This window comes from Tupaia chinensis, unplaced genomic scaffold, assembly GCF_000334495.1.
Source record: "Tupaia chinensis unplaced genomic scaffold, TupChi_1.0 Scaffold000493_1, whole genome shotgun sequence".
Classification (NCBI taxonomy): Eukaryota; Metazoa; Chordata; class Mammalia; order Scandentia; family Tupaiidae; genus Tupaia; species Tupaia belangeri.
In genome coordinates, this window is record NW_006160005.1 from 153,535 (window position 1) to 172,272 (window position 18,738).

Here is an 18,738-nt window from a genome sequence, read left to right on the forward strand (position 1 = left end):
GGATTTTTCCAACGGTCCCTGCACGAATCGATGGCACTGACTGACGCAGTGCTCGGTGCTGAGCGGACCACAGACGGGAAGGGGTGATGTGACAGTTGCCGCGGAGTCTTTTCGTATGTCTGGTCGCTGGTGAAGGAGTGAAGAACCTAGAGGGTGGAATAGATGGAGAATGGGTGGGCCGGGCGTGTCGGGATGAGTGGAGTTTGAGGCCGAAGCGCGATGTTTGGCTTGAGTTGTGCGCTGTGTGGAGCCTGAAGCTTGGTGTTTAGTTTTGAGTGATTATGGATGGCTGGAGAGACAGCAAGTGAGAAAGAACCCTTCCTCAGGAGGACCGTGAGGGGGTCCATGGATTGTGATGCAATGCATGTGGGGAGATTTGTACGCCGGAACACTCACTCGGTAGGTCTGTGGAGAGAAAAAGGAAGGAGGAGGAAAAAAACAATTTCCAGGACTCGAACCGCAGTTGGCCATGTGGGAATCCAGCCGCCTTAACCTTCACGCCACCAGCGGGCGCGGAGGTTATGCTTTCTTTAGCCTTCTTGAACATTTCCTACTGCCACCAGGAGCACATCCCCGGAAGTGTTTCCGTTCTTTTCCCCCAAATTGGCGCCTTACAACTGCGGTCAATGCCCCCTCCAGCCACACTGACCTGCCATTCCGAGGCCAAGAAGCCTGTGTCTGGATGGTGCATCCGCTGCAGTCGGCCTCGGACCCGTCTGTCCTTCACTGCCCTCGGCGGTCGAGCTTCGAAGGCGGGATTGGGATTTCCCAAGACGGCCCCTGCACGAATCGATGGCACTGACTGACGCAGTGCTCGGTGCTGAGCAGACCACAGGCGGGAAAGGGTGATGTGACAGTTGTCGCAGAGTCTTTCCGTATGTCTAGGGGCTGCTGAAGGAACGAAGAGCCTGGAGGGTTGAATGGAGAGAGATGTGCGAACAGGGAGTGTTAATGTGAGTTGAGTTTGAGGCTGAAACGTGGGGTTTGGGTTGAGTTGTGCCCTGTGCGCAGATTTTGGTGTTAAATTTTGAGTGCGTGTGGTGGTCGTAGAGGGAGGGAGAAAGGCCGCCGACACACCATGGTTTCAAGGTTGTCGTTTTGGAGGGCTGGACAAATAGGTGTGAGGAGGCCAAAAAGTGAAACCAAATAAAAACACATTCCAGGACTCGAACCACAGTTATTTGCCATGTGGGATCCAGCCACCTTAACCTTCACACCACCTGCAGGTGCAAGATCTGGCTCTCCTTTAGCCTTCTTGAAGAGATGCCTCTGACATCGGACTACCCAGAGGCGCTACAGCGACTTTTCAAGAACTTGGAATTCCCACCGCGGCAACTCTCACATCTCCCGGCTGCTGAAGTAGCGAAGCGCCTGGAGGGTGGAACAGAGAAAGATGTGTGGGCAGGGCGTGCTGCGAAGCAGTTTGAGGCTGACGCGCGATGTTTGAGTTGAGCTGAGCTGTGTAGGGCATGGTGTTGGTATTACGTTTTGAGCACCTGTAAGTGGCTGGAGAGAGAAAGAGCGCGAGAACGCAAGTGAGAAAGTCCCTCCGTTCCGCGGGGCAGATGGTGCAAGCTCCCTGAGCGCTGTGGTGTGGGCAGTCTTAGAAGTCTTAAGATACTGTAGGTGGGTGAAGGAGGACAAAAACAAAAAGAAAGGCAAACGGGCAAACGACTGTCGGGACTCAAAGCCCGTAGTCCATCACGTAGAATGCACACCTTAACCTTCACGCCACATGCAGAGACAGAAGTGAGGGATTTTTTAGCCTCCTAAAGATCGAATATTGACGTCAGCAACAAATATCCGGAAGTGCTTCAGCTAAGAATTTGGGATTCTTAAGATTCCTAAAATGCTATTGACCTTATTGGAAGATTTTTCCTTTTCTCTGTTCCTTGCTGCTTTCTTGATGTACATTGCACAATTGATTTACAAGCCTACTTCCTCGCGAAATAGGTACCAAACTTTGGTAAAGTTGGTCCCGTTGGATCGGCATCATGCCTTGGCTTGTGATTTTAAACCCCGAGTGCCATACAACAGGTGAGGGTGTAAACACATTGCTCTTTCTTTCACACTGGAGCTGGAGCCACAGACTCACAGCTAAGCCCCATAGCTTCAACACTCTAGTAAAAAAGTTCCAGGGAAGAACTCTTAAGGGATGTAACTTGGATGGCCTACAAAGGAGCTTTCAAAACTTCGAGAATTCAAGTAAGCGATTATCATGGGGCACAAAAATTTGAAATTCACAGATAGGTTTTTCATAGACCACCTTTTGCATTAACTTTTTGAAGAACTCTCATATTTTGAGTTTGGATCACATTTTCAGCCCTTTACAGCCCCAACAGGAACCTCAATAATGAAATTTTAGAGGTTGACTCAGGTTGTCAGGAAATAAACTAATAGAAAAATTGCTACCACCTTATTGATCATGAAGGGATATTGTATTTTTTTTTAGAATTATTTTATTTATTATTCTTATCTTTTTTATTTGACCAGAGGGAGACAGACGGAAAGTGAGAAAGCAAGCTACGCTGGGGACTCAGACCATAGTCAGCCATGTGGGAGTCCAGCGCCTTAACCACCACACTTCTACCAGCCCTGGGCTGTTGTATTTTATCATATGCTTTTTCTTCATTTATGGATATAATCATATGATTTTTTGTCTTTCTTTCTGTTAATGTGATGCATTACATTTATTGCTTTGTATATGTTGAACCATCCTTGCATCCCTGGGATAAAGCCTACCTGTCATGGTGTATAATCATCTTAACAAGGTGTTGGATTTGGTTTACTAGTGTCTTGTTAAGGATTTTTGTATCAGTGTTTATCAGGGATATTCTTTCTTCCTTATGTCCTTATCCAGTTTTGATATCAAAGTGATGGAGGCATCCTAGAATGAGTTTGGGAGGGTTCCTTCCTTTTGAATCTTCGGAAAGTTTAAAAAATAAGGTTAGCTCTTCTTTAAGAGTTTTGTAGAATTCAGCAGTGAAGCCATCTGGATCTGGACTTTTCTTTGTTAGGAGACTTTTTTTACTGACTCAATCTTATCCCTTGATATTGATCTATTCAGATTTCCTATTTCTTTTTTTTTTTTTAATTTTTTTTGGAGAGATTTTCGCTATAGGGCGCGTGCGCTCGCCAGACAGACAGAGAGAGACATAGAGACAGAAAGCGAGAAATCACCCCCCAGGGGGGATGGTCACGCCACAATCCCTTCTCCTCCATTCTCCTCTCGGGATCATGGGCACGCACGCACATGTGCCCGGCGTGAGTTTTAAGCCACCGGGTCCAGTACGCGAACCGCGGTCGACTGCGTGGGAATCCAGCGACATAGCCATTACGCTAACTGATGGTTCCCCAGATTTCCTATTTCATCCTAACTCAACCTGGATAACTTGCACCTGTCCGGAAATGTGTCCCTCTCATCTACGTTTTCTAGTTTGTTGGCATAGACTATGTACTCATAGAATTCTCTAATTTTTTATATCTCCGATATATCATTTGTAATATTATCAGCTTTCTTACTGATTCTATCTGGTTCCTTTCTGTTTTTCTTGATTAGTCTAGCTAATGGTTTACTAATTTTGTTTATCGTCTCAAAAAAACAACTTTTTGTTTCATTAATTTTTTAGTATAGTTCTTGCTCTACCCTTTACTATTTCTTCTCTTCTGTTATGTTTTGGGGGGATATTTTGTCATTGCTTTTCCAGTTCCTTGAAATGCGATGTTCTTTGTTTGCTACCTTTCTGGTTTTATTTATTTATTTATTGTCCACCATGACAGTGTAAGACTAATGACTATAAATTTTCTAACCAGAGTGGAGAAGCAAGTGCTCCTTCTAATTCAGTACATTCTAGAATCTGCAACTGGCACGGAGCTTGCCAGTGTCTCAAAGGGCAGTGAGGCTCCAGCCCCTCAGGTACTCTTCCAGGACTGAGACTCCACCATGCCATCTGTGATTTGTTGTTGTTATTGTGTGTGTGTGTTGTTTTGTTTACATTTTTGACATAGGGTGTGTGTGGTGATCAGAGAGAGACAGAGCAAGAGAACGTGAGAAATCACCCCTCCAGGGGCGTGATGGCCACTCTGCAATCCCTTCTCCATTCTCCTCTCACAATTTTGGGCACATAGGCACACATGCTGGGCATGATTTTCAAGTCGCTGGGTTCAGGGCTCCAACTGCAGTCAGTCATGTGGGAGTCCTGCTCCTTGCTGGCCCCATCATCTGTGATTAGACCATATGCCATCATCACTATATGTAAGCTGTGCTTGCAGCTCAAAGACCTGGCAAAGCAGAGCATCCTGGCTCTGGTGCAAAAGCTGGAGACCTATAAGGATAGGGCTGTGTACAACCCTGTCCGTGGTCATTGTACTGCATGATCTCTGTATCAGCTACACCGTTATGGTGGACAAGTACACTCCCAACATCTCCATGTGTCTGAAGGACTCGGATTCATTTATCAGAAAGCAGACACCTTATTTGCCAACCTCTTGCAGGAAGGGCTCCCTGTTCCTCTGATTTGTCCATACTCAGATTTACACCCGGACATTGCCAGTTTTGGGAAGTTTTGCCTGACTTATCTGCTGCTGAAGAGCAGCCTAGTGCTGTTCTTCCAGCACTTCATCAGTGTATCTTCCACTTCAACAACTATGAGAAGCAGGAGAAGTACAACAAATTCCCCTGGAGAAAAGAGAGAAGCAGCAGCTTTTTTTTTTTTTCTGAAGGGAAAGATAAACAAAGAGAGACAGATAGAAATCTACAAATTTCTGTTAGATCACTTTGCAGATGGACAGTAATTCAGTATCACTTCCAAGATCTGCCTTGATATTCTGGCATGTTTCACCAGTGGCATTTTGCCCCTGGCCATGGAAGCCAGTGAGCTACCCTCAGATAGGGTTGAGATCCTTGGCTCCAAGGGGATAAAGCTCTAGGCAATGAAATCTAAACCAGACAAAGACCTCTTCCTGGAAAATGTGTGCACTTGCCACTCCTACATGGCCTTGGCCAACGTAATCAGGTAGGAAGCCCAGAAGAAGCTGACCTCTCCATGTTCAGAAGAGGATTTTCATAGAGAACATTATTCTAATTATCATCTCCCTGAAGACAGTACAGGAGAACATTAAGGTCCTAGTTTTGCAAGAGCTCATGAACTATCTGAAGGAGGTGATGCAGGATTAAAGAGATGAAGTCAAAGATTTCTTTGCAGTTGAGAAACTGTCCGCAGCAGAGCTGGAATAGGACATGAAGAAGTACAGCAAGCAGCTGGTCTCAGAGCAAGAGCCGGTACAGCACCTAGAGGATACTTCAGTATTGGAAACCACGCTAGTCCCTGCTGGCCAAGAAAACCCCACAGCGTCCATGCTCCCAAGGCGAGCACTGGCCACACCCCAATTTGCCTCTTGTAGTTGAGACTGAGTCTCTGAAGAGATTCATGCCCAAAACCAGGCTCATGTCCCTGAGCACTATTGCAGTCTCAAATTCTGTCAAGAAAGGCATGGAGGGAACCAATAGGTGGCATGGTGTTTGGGGCGGCTGGACTCCCACATGGCTGCCTGAAGTTCAAGTACTGGGCCTGGCAGCTTGCTTTCTCACTTTTCTTCTCTTTCTGTCTCTCTCTGTCAGCTTCAAAAAAATAAATAATAAAATAATGACAATGACTAAGATTAATTAAAATAATTGTTTACAAAAAAAGAAAACCATGGCGTCAAACTCAGGCAGAGGGGCCAGCAGGCGATGTAGTGGTTAAGGCTCTGGACTCCACATGGTTGATAACTGTTCCAGCGCCTGGACCTGATGTCTTGAATGTGTGCATTTCGTCTCAGGACGAGAATGGAGGAGAAGGGATTGTGGCATCTCTCTCTGTCTCTCTCTGGAGAGTGCACATGCAACGTATGGCAACAAACAAACAAACAAAAAACCTGAAAAACAAATAAACAAACAAAACCAGGGAGAAGAGCCTTCACATAGAAGTGACACCCTTCATGATGGTTTCTTGAAGCCTGGAGAAAATGTACTGTCACACATCTTCATAAAATTGGGAAGAGGATAGGGGCCAGCCAGGGCGTAAAGGTGCTGGACTCCCACATGCGAGACTACAGCTCGAGTCCCGGACCTGGCGGCTTCCTTTCTCACTTTTCTTTTCTCTCTCACTCTGTTCCTCTCTGGTCAAATTAAAAGAAATAAATAAAGTTAAATAAAATAATTTTTCTTTAAGAATTATTTATTTTAGTTTTATTTATTCATTTATCTATTTTAATTTGACCAGAGAGAGACAGAGAGAGAGGGGAAGTGAGAAAACAAGCCACCAGATTCAGGACTTGAACTGTGGTTGACCATGTGGGAGTGTCCAACACCTTAACTACCATGCCACCTGTCCCAATATAATCATTCTTTTAAAAAAAAATTGGGAAGAGGAGTCTAATGAGTCGATTAACCTTGTAACTAAATGAACATGAGAAGACTATCGCTGACTTCACATTTGGACCAGGGTCAGTTACACGGGGACACCACACCGCAGGTTCTTTGTCAAAGAGAAAACTGATGCCCAAAGTCAAGGAAATGACATGTTATATTTATCATCACCTGATAAAGCACCTCCACAACGCAGACAACCAACCCCCTGCAGGAGATTACTCCAAAAGGCCAGGTCTCAGGTGTGGGAAGCAGAGGGCTTGTGCCCCATTCCTCTGGAGAGACACCCAGTTGGATAATGCCAAAGCTTGTCCCTAGGACACCAGAGCTTGTTGTTAACCTGTGTGTGTGGCTGACTACACTTTTGATTTTTTTCTTTATGGCATATGTGGTTCAAAAACTGTAAAATAAAAGACAAGTGTTAGATTTAGATGTTCTTATTCTAAACACAGGCTATTTGATATCATAAATGTATTCCATTTGAAAGGATCGAATACATTCAGAGACGCTATCATTTATTATTTCAAGTCTCTGTTAACTTGTTTGAATTGCATGTAGACATTTTTTCCCATATCTAATGAAAAAAATTTTGATTGTAAAATTTCTTCTTTATAGCTGGAGATGTTTCTTAAAATGTACAGTGAAATAATAAAGAGTAAGCCTGTTAAGCCTGAAGTACAAAGAGAGAGAGAGGAAGCAACCATCAGGGTCATCAGACCCACTGGCTATTCCAACCTTCCCTCCTATGAGCTGTGTCTCCTTCAGAAAACACCCTTACTCAGAGGTGGTAAAACACAATGTTCTGAGAGGCTGACCCACATGGGAAGGTTCTGGGTTCAAGTTTGGAGACCTGTCTGACTAAGCTGCTCACACCTATGCCTATGGTCTCTTGGCTGGTTGAGTCTGGGGGTGGATCATTTGTCAAGGCTCTGTGAGGTTGCTGTATGTCTGACTCTCTCCCTCATGGAAGAAATAAAAGAAAACCCATGTGAACCTCACGTGACCTCTCCTCTAGGTGCCTTCCTCACACCTAGGAGGATCTTCTGGGGCAACCATGACCTCTCACCTAACCCAAACATTCAGCACTAGCTGGGAGCCTTCCCCATCCCAAGCTCCTTTCTCTGCTCTCTTGATACCATATATGAGGACTGTAGTGAGCATCTCCTAGAGGGGAAAGGAAAAAAAAGTGAGTCTTCAGGAGAATATGGGAGAAAAGCTAAGACTCAACTTGATCCCACTGTAACATCACCACCTGCTACCAGTGTTCCCAGAAACTGTGTTCAGAGCCGTCTACATCTGACGACTTGGTACCTGACAAGAGCCCTTGGTACATGACAAGAGCCCTGAAGGTGAGAGTGTTTCATTTATTCATTCAATACATACACCTTTTAATTATTCCATAGAAGGTGTGTGCACTTGCCAGTGACAGTGAAAGGGAGACAACATGAAAACATCCCCCTACAGGTTATAGTCAGGCCACAATCCTTTCTCCTCCATTTCTCTATCCTGCAGGGATTTGGGGCAAACATACACAGTCCCCTGGAATCACCCCTGCCACCTCTAGGCTAGGTTCACCCTCCTGACTTGGCTGCCTTTTGACTTAGAGCTGATGGCCAAGACCCATGTCACCTCAAGGGCCAGCCAAAGTGGTTCCAACTTCTGGGACAGGGACTCAGCATGTCTTGTGGCCTGATTGTGTCTCTTGGGTTTCAGGGCTTGCCTCCCATGCACTCATGGAAGAATGATTATGACATTGAGATGCTGTTTCTGGATCTCCAAAGAACTGGTGCCAATGCCCCTTTGACCACACAACCTGGCAACCCGAGGTTGAGAGGTCTGTTTATCTGGTGGGTCTGCTAGGACTGACTTCAGAACCAGCTGGGTTATGTCCACACACAGCTGTTGAACATTGAAGGCAGGATTGGAATTTTCTAGCAGTCCCTACATGCACCTATGGCACTGGCATTAAAGCAGTGTTTGGTGCTAACAAGGCCACACATAGGAAGGGATGATGTGAGAGTTGCCCCCAGGTCTTTCCGTGTGTCTGGAGGCTGATAAAGGAGCGAAGAGCCTGGAGGGTGGAATGGAGAGCGAATAAGTGGGCGGAGCATGTTGGGATGAGTTGAGTTTGAGGTGACACGAGACGTTTGGGATATGGTCTGGGTGGTGTAGAGCATGAAATATGGTGTTAAGTTTTGAACACATGTGGTGACTGGAGAGAGGGAGAAAGAGAGGGAAATGCAAGTGAGAAAGCCTCCCTCTCCCCTCTGGGGAATGGTGTGGGATCCATGAGTTGTGGTGCATTATGGTATGGGTGGTTTTGGAGGCCTGGAGACACAGTAGGTGTGTGAAAAAAGAAGGGAAGGAAAGAGAAAAAAAAAAAGGAATGCAAAACAATAGTTGAGACTCACACCCCTGTAGCTGACCATATGGGATGCAGCCCCCTTAACCTTTACACTGCCTGAAGACATGCTGCCAAGGTTTTTTTTTTTAGCCTTCTTGATAATCAAATACTGACATCAGTCACAAATATGTGGAAGTGCTTCAACTCAGCCTGAAGAACATGGGATTCTCAAGGATTTCTGACATGCTATTGACCTCACTCAAAGCTCTTCTCCTGTGCTCCTTACTGCTTGCATTTTATGAATCAAACGATGAATTTACAAGTCTATTTCCTTGTGAAATAGATACCTAATGCTGGCCAAGTTAGTTGCATTGGCCTAGAACCATGCCTTGGAAACCCAGATTAGATTTACAGATGATCAGGGTGGAAACACACTGGTCATTCTGGTTCCACCACAGCCCTGCTCCTCTTCACCAGAGTCTCCGGGGTCGATGAGTCAATGATAAGCACAGGGCACTAGTCCGTACAGACAGTTTGGCTCTGGGTCACCATCTCTGTGGACATTATTTTATTTATTTAGAGAGATTTTTGCTATAGGGCACTGTGCTCTCCTGTAAAACCAAGGTGCTGGACCAAGAGGTTTTTGTTTTGTTTGAACAATTATTTTTCCACATAAGGTCTTGTGTTGCCCAGGTGGTAGGGAACAACAGAAACTCCATGCCTCCAGAACACATGGATGTATAGACTGAATGCATGAGTGAATGCTTGCTTAAGGAATTTGGGACAAACACTGAGCTCATACTTTCCTGCTTGCAAACAACAGGAAGTTATTTGCTGAATGTGTTATCTGAGGGTCAGTGTTTTTCAAATTCTAAAGATCATCTGACAATACCTTTTACAACTGAAGTGAACAGTTATAAAAAGGAAATAACCCTGCTCTTGTCTTTTCTATAAAACCACATGCTCCTTCCTCTTTCTAATAAATACAGAGGATTAGGGACTCAGGAGGCTCATACCTCATATGATCTCTCCCTCACCCTTTTGACTCAGATCTGTGTCTTATCCCCTGCGTTTTAGATGACTCTCTGTGGGCAGAAGAGGTATACACCCAGGGAAGGCTTAAACTTGGGAAGTTCCTGCCTCAGTCTCTGGAGAAGCTGAAGCGTATAGGGACACTCCGATAGGACTGGTTAAAGAGTTGTTCTGGGGGCTGGCAGGTGGTGTGGTGGTTAAGGGTGATGGACAGCCATGAGTGCTGGACTCCCACGTGGCCGACCAGTTTGAGTCCTGGACCTGGTGGCTCCTAGACCTGGCATCTTGCTTTCTCACTTTCCCTCTCTCTCACGTTCTCTCTCTCTCTCTCTTTCTGGTCAAATTAAAAATAAATAAGTAAATAAAGTTAAATAATTTTTTAAAAGAAAATTTAAAAAAGAGAGTTGTTCAGAACACAAAGGCACATAGACTACAACAGTATGTTCCAAAAGAGAGTGAGACAACAAGAGGGAAGAGGTCTGCCCTGTCCCTGGGTTGGTTTCTGTGATTCTACAGTTCACTTTTTCTCATAGGGTTATTGTCCTTTAGTACCTGCATTCTGCAGGCCTGCTCCAGAGGGCTGAGGAGCAGGAAGCTATATGAGAAGGGAGGAGGAGAGTGGATGGAAGACAGGAGTGGAATGGGATAACAGACATAAGAGGAGGGATGATTGGGAGAGGTGCAGGTGGCAAAAGGTAAATAGGTTGGTCTTGAACTCTCTTCCTCACTCCCCTGCATCTACCTCTTTGCCACACCATGTGGAGCCTAGAGAGATTCCCTCCAGCAACTCTGAACCATTCCTGCCCCTCTGCCTGGCCTCCTGCAACCTCCTCTCAGGCATGGTAGAAGGGTCCAGGAGAGGGAAGTATTTCATTGTTGCCCTCTCCATCAGTCCAGGCAGGCATGGTGGTGGGCATGGTAAGAAAAAGTCCAGGCAGGCATGGTGTTGGGCATGTAGGAGAAAGAACTTTCCACAAGATTAGGAAAGGTCGAGTGCCAGGCCTGGGAGAGGTGCCTGGGAGAGAGGGTGGAAAGCTGTCCAGCGTGTTAGGAGCCTTTGTCTCTGAGTCAGTATGTTCTTTCTGCACAGCAGTCCTGCTCCTCTTCACCGGGGTCTCCATAGTCCGGGAGTTGATGATAAGGACAGGGCACTGACCTCGCAGGGCTGCACTCCCTCCAGCTATGGGAGTGACTGCAGGTTCTGGTTCTCCGGGTCGGCCAGTACCATCCTGGTGTGGAGTAGCTCTCCTCCACTTCTGACAACTCCACCTGTCCCTGGTGGTCTTCTGCGAACCCCGAAACGTGGTCCCCAGCACGCCTGCTCCAAACTACTGCCTCTCCACCCTCCTGTTGCCGCAGACCTCTTCTGAGAAGGCAAAGTAGCAAAGTGGCAGAAATCCGCGGGATTTCCCCCTACTTATCACCGACGCCTTTAATTCAAATTCTCTTCAACCAGGACACCATTCATCTCCGCGGCCGCACCATGCCACACGCCACTAGAAGGCCCCGCACCAGGCCAAGCTTCCCTTGTCTCCACCGACGACTCTTCTTCGATTCTTAGCTTTACCTCCAGGCCCACTGAAGGCGCGGCCCCGGCTTCCTGCAGCAGGGGCTCAGCGGGTCTTAGGGCTCTGGTATATACAGTTGTTTTCCATGCCTTTTCTCCCCTCATTTTATTGCTTCACTAAAGACCTTAATTAATTTAAAGACTTTTAATAGCAAGCACAGCTGATATATAAATATTTATGGACACATGTCTGACTTTAGGCATAAACCTCAGTGAGTAAAGAGAACATACTATAAAGTAGTACCTCGCTAGGACTATATAGCTTACTGCAGTCATTAAATAGGTATTCATAGGTATTGGATTGCCCGCCAAACTCTGCCCGGCCTCCCGGAGTCGAGCTCGGAGCTGCTTCCTGCTGCTGTCATGGTTCGTCCGCTAGATTGCATCGTCGCTGTGTCCCAGAACATGGGCATCGGCAAGAACCGGGACTTGCCCTGGCCTCCGCTCAGGAATGAACTTAATTATTTCCAGAGAATGACCACAACCTCTTCAGTAGAAGGTAAACAAAATATCGTGATTATGGGTAGGAAGACCTGGTTTTCCATTCCTGAAAAGAATCGGCCTTTAAAAGACAGAATTAATTTGTTCTCAGTAGAGAACTCAAGGAACCTCCACGAGGAGCTCACTTTCTTGCCAAGAGTCTGGATGATGCCCTAAAACTTATTGAGCAACCAGAATTAGCTAATCAAGTGGACATGGTTTGGATAGTGGGAGGTTGTTCTGTTTATAAGGAAGCCATGAACCAGCCAGGCCATCTTAAACTGTTCGTGACAAGGATCATGCAGGATTTTGAAAGTGATACCTTTTTTCCAGAAATTGATTTGGAGAAATATAAACTTCTCCCAGAATACCCAGGTGTTCTCTCTGATGTAAGGAGGAGAAAGGCATTAAGTATAAGTCTGAAGTGTATGAAAAGAACGACTGATGGGAATGTGTTTTCAAGCTGTTTCCCCTCCTCTGAAAAAGTGTATATTTTTATATAAGAAAAAAAGGCTTTTGTTGACTTCAGATCTAGGGATAATAATTTCTAAGCAGTATGCTTTTATTCCCATTAATGTTAAATAGACTATATCAGATACCACTTGTGCCATAACTGTCACAGCGTCTTGCCATTGCTGTCTCGGTGCTTCTGCCCCACAGCTGAGTCCACGCACCTGCTTAGGGTAGCCCACGGTGGAGAGTCCCTGGGTAGCATGAGTTGACATGACACCACGGGCCAATAGAGACAGAAGCTAGATAGATTAATTCTGGAGCAGAAAAACAGAAAAGCTAGAACTCAGATTTGAAAAAAATTAGATCAAAGTAGGAGCTGTGAATATTCTGTGTACATCACATGCTAAGTAAAGTTCTGCTCACTGAATCTTACAGAAACTTAGAAGATGGCAGCGGGTGCCTACAGGGGCTGAAAGACTCACTACAGGCAGACCAGCTTGAAATCTGAAAGTCCAGTCCTTTCTTGAATTTATTTTAAAAGGAAGTTATAAATATGTCCAGGGACAAATGTAACTTTTTCTAAAAATGGCTTTCTCACTTTCCCTCTCTCTCTCTCTCTTGCTCTGTCCCTCTCTGGTCAAGTTAAATAAGTAAATAAATAAAGTTAATTAATTCTTTGAAAAATAGGTATTTAATACATTTTTTGATTTCTAAAAACATTTTAGTTTTAATAGATCAAAATTTTAAAATGTTAAGAGAAATTTGCTTAAAACTTAAAGCCAGGAAAAAGGTCAGTTAGTTCAATTAGTAGGTAGATGAACCTATCAACAGTCCAAGAGAAGACAAAAATCCATAAATGTGGAAATCAAAGCATTGAAGAAAATCAGTAGTGTTTTAGTCTAAAGTTAAAAAATTCTATCTCACTAGTCCAGACTCACGTAATTAATCTTTCGTCTATTGAATTTGCAGTATTCTGTGGTCTGATCTTTCCATTTAAACTCTGGAACTTAACATTCAACTCCAGACTTTTCCCCACCATTAGTTTGGCCATTCTCTTGGTTGTTTCTTGCACTCTTATTTCTGTGTGTCTGACTTTAGTTTTCCTGCTATAGTACTCCCTTCAGCACTTCTTGGAGAACTGGTCTGGTGTTGGTAAATTCTTTCAGGTTTTGTTTACCTGAGAATGTTTTTGTCTTTTTTTCCCATATGAAAGATATTCTTGCTGGGTATATTCTTGGTTGAAATTTTTCCACTTAACACTTAGATTGTATTTTCCATTCTTTCCCTGCTTGCATTGTTTCCAACGAGAGGTCTGACAGCCTTATGGGAGATCCTTTGAAAGTAACTTGACATTCCTCTCTTGCCAATTTTAGTATCTTGTCTCTGTCTGTGGTTTTGGTCAACCTGGCTATAAAGTGCATCCGGGAAGATCTTCTTGGGTTGATTCTATGTGGGGTCCCTTTGTTTTGCTTGGGTTTGGATCTATGAATGCCTTTCTAGGTTTGAAAAGTTTTCTTCTAGGATTTCATGGAATAGATTATCAATGCCCTTATTAGTTTCTTCACTTTCTGGGATACCAGTGATCTGGATGTTTGAACATTTAATGTTATCTCGTATTACTCATATGTTATTCTCATTTTTGGGGGGGTTATTTTCTCTTTTTGGTGAATTTTTCTAGGTCAGAGGTTTTATCTTCTTTTTTTTTTTTTCCCAAAATTTATTCATTTATTCATTCATTCATTTTAACTTGACCAGAGAGAGAGAGAGAGAGAAGTGAGAAAGCAAGCCACAAGGTCCAGGACTTGAGCAGTGGTCAGCCATGTGGGAGTGTCCACCACCTTAACCACCACACCCGCCACCTGCTGGTCCCCAGAGGTTCTATCTTCATCTGAGATTCAGCTTTCTGCATGATCTAATCTGCTTTTGATACTTTCAAGGGAAAATTTCATTTCCTCTATTACAGCCTTCATCTCTAACAATTTCGTTTTTTTTTATTTTTTATGATGTGTGTCTTCTCTTTCAAATCCTGCAAGAACTTCCTGACCTCACCCCCTGGAACTTGGTATCTCTTTTCTCCTGTATCTTCTGGAGTTTGTTGTCTCTATTCTTTTGCATCTCTGTTAGCTTTTTCACTATGAATATTTAAAATTCTTTACCTGACATTTCCATGAATGCCTTTGTAGTCTTCGTGGAGGAAGAGAAGTTATTCTTTTTCTTTAGAAAAGAGGTATTTTCTTGGTTTCTCATATTTCTTGTGCCTCTGTGGTGGTTTCTGGTCATCTAATGAGTTATACGTTTTTTGCTATTTTTTGGTGTTAAATCTGAGCATTCAGAAGAACGCAGAAGGAGGTAACATGTAGTCTGTAAACAGTATCGTTTTTCTCCCTTTGCACAGCTGATTCAATGAAAATTGAGGATTAATCTGACCCTAAAAGTACTCAGATATTTGGCTACTGAACACTTAGACCTGTCGAGAAAAACAGTATGTGGAGACTGATCAGAAAAGTGAGAAAGGTAAAAAGAAAAGGAATAAGAATAGAGAAAATAATCAAAGAAGATTTAAAAGAAGACAAAATAAGCAAAAGAGAAGAAAAATATTTTTGTCAAAAATTGAAAACCGTTCTGGCACGGCCGAATGAGGCCGCTCCGAACTCAAAATATAGATGGCTGCTGATTGGCTTATCCTATGGGGGTGAGGAAAAGAATTAGAACGACAAAAGAAAGAAAAAGACAAAAGAGCAGAAGAGAGCTTAAGTTTAAAATTAAAAAAAAAAAAATGTACTTCGGGAGCAGGAGGGTGAAGTCTGGGCAGAGGGTCTTCGGTGGTCGAAATTCGCTTTAGTTTTGAGCGTGTGTGGTGGCTGGAGAAAGAGAACAAGTGAGAAAGGCCCCGGGCTACAAAAGTTGTGGTGCATTGTAGTGTGGGAAGTTTCGTACCACCAAGAGAAACAGTAAACGGGTGGAAGGAAAAATTAAAGAGCGCGGGGGGGAAGGGAGAAAAAAACATTGTCCAGGACTCGAACCGCAGTCAGCCATGTGGGAATCCAGATGCCTTAACCTTCACGCCACCTGCGGGCGCGGCGAAAAGGCCTTCATAAGGCTTCTTGAACATTTCGCTCTGCCATTAGTGCATACAACCCAGAAATGTTTCAACCATTCCACAAGAAAGTTGGTGCCGTGTAACTGTCGTCAGTTCCCCCTTCATCCACACTGAATCCCGTCCAGAGACCAAGAGGCCTGTGTTTCGACGGTGCATCCGCGGGAGTCGGTTTCTGACCCGGCTGGAGTTATGTCAGCGCTTGGCACTCGAACATCGCAGGCGGGACTGGGATTTTCCAGTGGTCCCTGCACTGACGCAGTGTTCGGTGCTTAGCAGACCACGGACGGGAAGGAGCGATGTGAGACTTGCCGCAGTCGTTCCATATGTCTTGGGGCTGCTGAAGGAGCGAAGAGCCTGGAGGGCGGAATGGAGAGAGGTGGGCAAGGCGTGTTTCGATGAACTGTTTGAGGCTGACACATAATGTTTGGTTTGAGCTTTGAGCAGTGTAGAGCATGAAGCTTGTTAATTTTTAAGTGCTCGTGGTGACTGGAGAGGGAGGGAGAGAGATTAAATAAGACAGTCTTCGCCCACTCCCGCGCCGGGGGCATGGAACGGACTCCCCGCGTTGTAGTGCACTGTGGCGTGTGTAGTTCTAAAGGCCTGGAGACAGTTAAGTATGGAGGGGGAAAAAGTAAACCAAAAAGTGTCGCTGAGACTCGAACCATGTAGTCGACCACGTAGGACCCAGTTGGCTTAACCTTCACGCCACCTGCGGGCGCGGGAGAAAGCTCGTTTTCGCCCTACTTGAAGATGGAATACTGACATCAACTGTAGATCTATGGAAATACTGGAGCTGTGTTCCATTGCCCTATGATTTTTGTCCTGCATGCACACACAACAGGTATGTGAGCAAGAAAAAAGAGGAAAGCCCAAGACACTGTAGGTGCTAAGAAGCAAAAAAAAAAAAGGAAAAACTACTGAGACTTGAACCGTGGTCGATTAGCCATGTGGGAATCCAGCGCCTTAACCTTCACGCCACCTGCGGACGCAGTAACCTAGCCTTCTGTAGCTTCTTTAAAGGTTAAGTACTGACATCAGACATTCCCGGAAGTGCTGCCGCCTAGCTCCGGCAACACTCGATTCTCACGCATCCCCGACAGCCTAGTCACCTCACTGCCTGCCCCTCTTCTCCGGTCTTCCTTGATGCTCACATTTTATGGATCCCGCCATTCATTTACAACTATGCTCCCTTGCCAAACGCCTCACTTGGCCAAGCTTGCTTCCATCGGATCAACATCGTGCCTTGTCCTTCTAGCGGACACCACATTGGGCATACAGAACGTCAGGGCGCAAGCGCATTGCTTATTCTCTCACGCTGGAGCTGGAGTCCCACGCTCACAGCTAAGTCTCAGCTTCAACACTCTCGCCACTCCACTTCAGTAAAAAAAGTCATAGGCAAGACCAGCATGTGGCCTAGTGGTTTAGGCACCGGACTCCCGCTTGGCTAACGGTGGCGCGAGCACCAGACCTGGAGGCTCGCTTTCTCTCTGGCGGCTTGCTTTTTCACTTTTTCTTTCTCTCTTTGGTGAGCATGTGTACCCTATAGCAAAATTTAAAAATAATAATGACAATAAATAAAATAAAAAAAATTTTTTTATAGTCCCAGAGAAGAACTTTGGGGGCATAGGGGGGAGGGGAGAATATAGATTGGATCACATACGAGGGAACTTCCGAAAGTTCAGAGAATTCAAGTTTGAGTTTATTTTGGTACATAAAATTTTGAAATGCACACGTAGTTGTTCAGTAATCCGTCTTGCCTGTTCATTTATGGAACATCTCTTATATTTGGAGTTTGGATCACATTGTCAGCTCTTTGCAGCCTCCCAGTTTTCAGAGGTTGATCCACGGGAGATAAGCAGAAAATTGGTTTCTAATTGCACTGTTATTACTGATGAAGATGTTTGTGAAATGTGGCTTTCGTTTTTGTGATCAAATGGGTCTTTCTTTATTTCTTTCTCTCTTTTTTTTTTTTTAACCCCTTTCTTTATTTCTTTCTCTCTTTTTTTTTTAAACTTATATAGAGGTTATGCACTCACCTGAGACAAGAAAGGGAGAAAGAAGGATAAAGTGAATGGGACACCCAGTGGTGTTGGTCATGCTTCAAGTGGTGTTTCCATTTCTCCTCTCAAAATTTGGGGCTGGTAAACCAGTACAGGTTTTGCTGCCTGGTTGGCCAGGTGGAATCCAGCCTATTATTGACCCTGCCAGTAACTAGCCCTAGACACACTTCTAAGTTTGGAATACCTATTTAATTTTACTAAAAACTGAAGGATAGGAACCATTATTTTATTATTATTATTATTATTATTACTTGTTTTAGAAATTTTTTTTTCCCTATAAGGTGTGTGTGCTTGCTGGAGATTGGAGAGACAGAAAGGGAAAAATCACGCAACCCCCCCCAGGGGCGGGGGGGTGCTCGGATGGCCATGTCACAGTCCCTTGTCCTCCATTCTCCTCTCGGGATCTTGGGCAAGCATGTACACACACCTGGTATGAGTTTTAAGCCACTGGGTCTGGGATATCAAACCAAGGTTGACTCTGTGGGAGTCCAGTGACATAACCATTTATGCCATCTTCTGGTCTCAGGACCATTATTTGCATTACTTTATGGAAAAGAAAACTGAAGCATAGGTTAGACAACTTGTCCTAGGTAATAGAGAAATAATTGATAGAGACTAAATTGAACGCCAAAACTCCATAGAGAAATAATTGATAGAGACTAAATTGAACTCCAAAACTCCAAATACTTTTTTTTTTTTTGAGACAGAGATTTTACTCACCAGAGAGACAGAAAGGGAGAAATCACTCCCTGGGGGGATGGTCTTGCTCCTCCATTCTCCTCCTGGGATTTTGGACACACCCACACATGCGCCTGGCATGTTTCAAGCCACTGGGTCCAGGACTGGAACTGCTGCCACGTGGGAGTCAAGCGACGCAACCATTATGCCATCATCTGCTGGTCCCCGAAGTCCAAAAACTCTTAACTACTTTGCTATTAAGTGGTTATGGTTAATAGTTATTAAACTATACAACCCTTTCTTTGACATTTACTCCAGACCATCCAATAAAGTGCTTGACATACATTACCTACTGGAATACTCCCAATAATACTATGGATATGCTAGATGGTATCACCTCATTTTACAGATGGGGACAATGAGGCTCAAAGAGGTGATATGACTTGCTCAGGGTTGTGCAGATGGTGAGTGGTGAGGTTTCTCAGCTTTGTGGAGGCTGGTCTCCCCACCCTGGGAATCCCAAACTGAGCATTTCACCAAGCCATGCAGGGTCCTCTGAGCTGTGGACTCTCTGTATCCCAGGACCTCAGAGTTCCACTTCTTTTCTCTGGAGTA

At 44.7% G+C, this 18,738-nt stretch overlaps 2 pseudogenes; both read left to right on the forward strand.

The window, feature by feature from the left end:
* Positions 1-792: 792 nt before the first annotated feature.
* On the forward strand, positions 793-9,937 carry LOC106735715 (condensin-2 complex subunit D3-like; annotated as a pseudogene).
* Positions 9,938-11,715: 1,778 nt separating this feature from the next.
* On the forward strand, positions 11,716-12,813 carry LOC102500747 (dihydrofolate reductase pseudogene; annotated as a pseudogene).
* Positions 12,814-18,738: the final 5,925 nt, after the last annotated feature.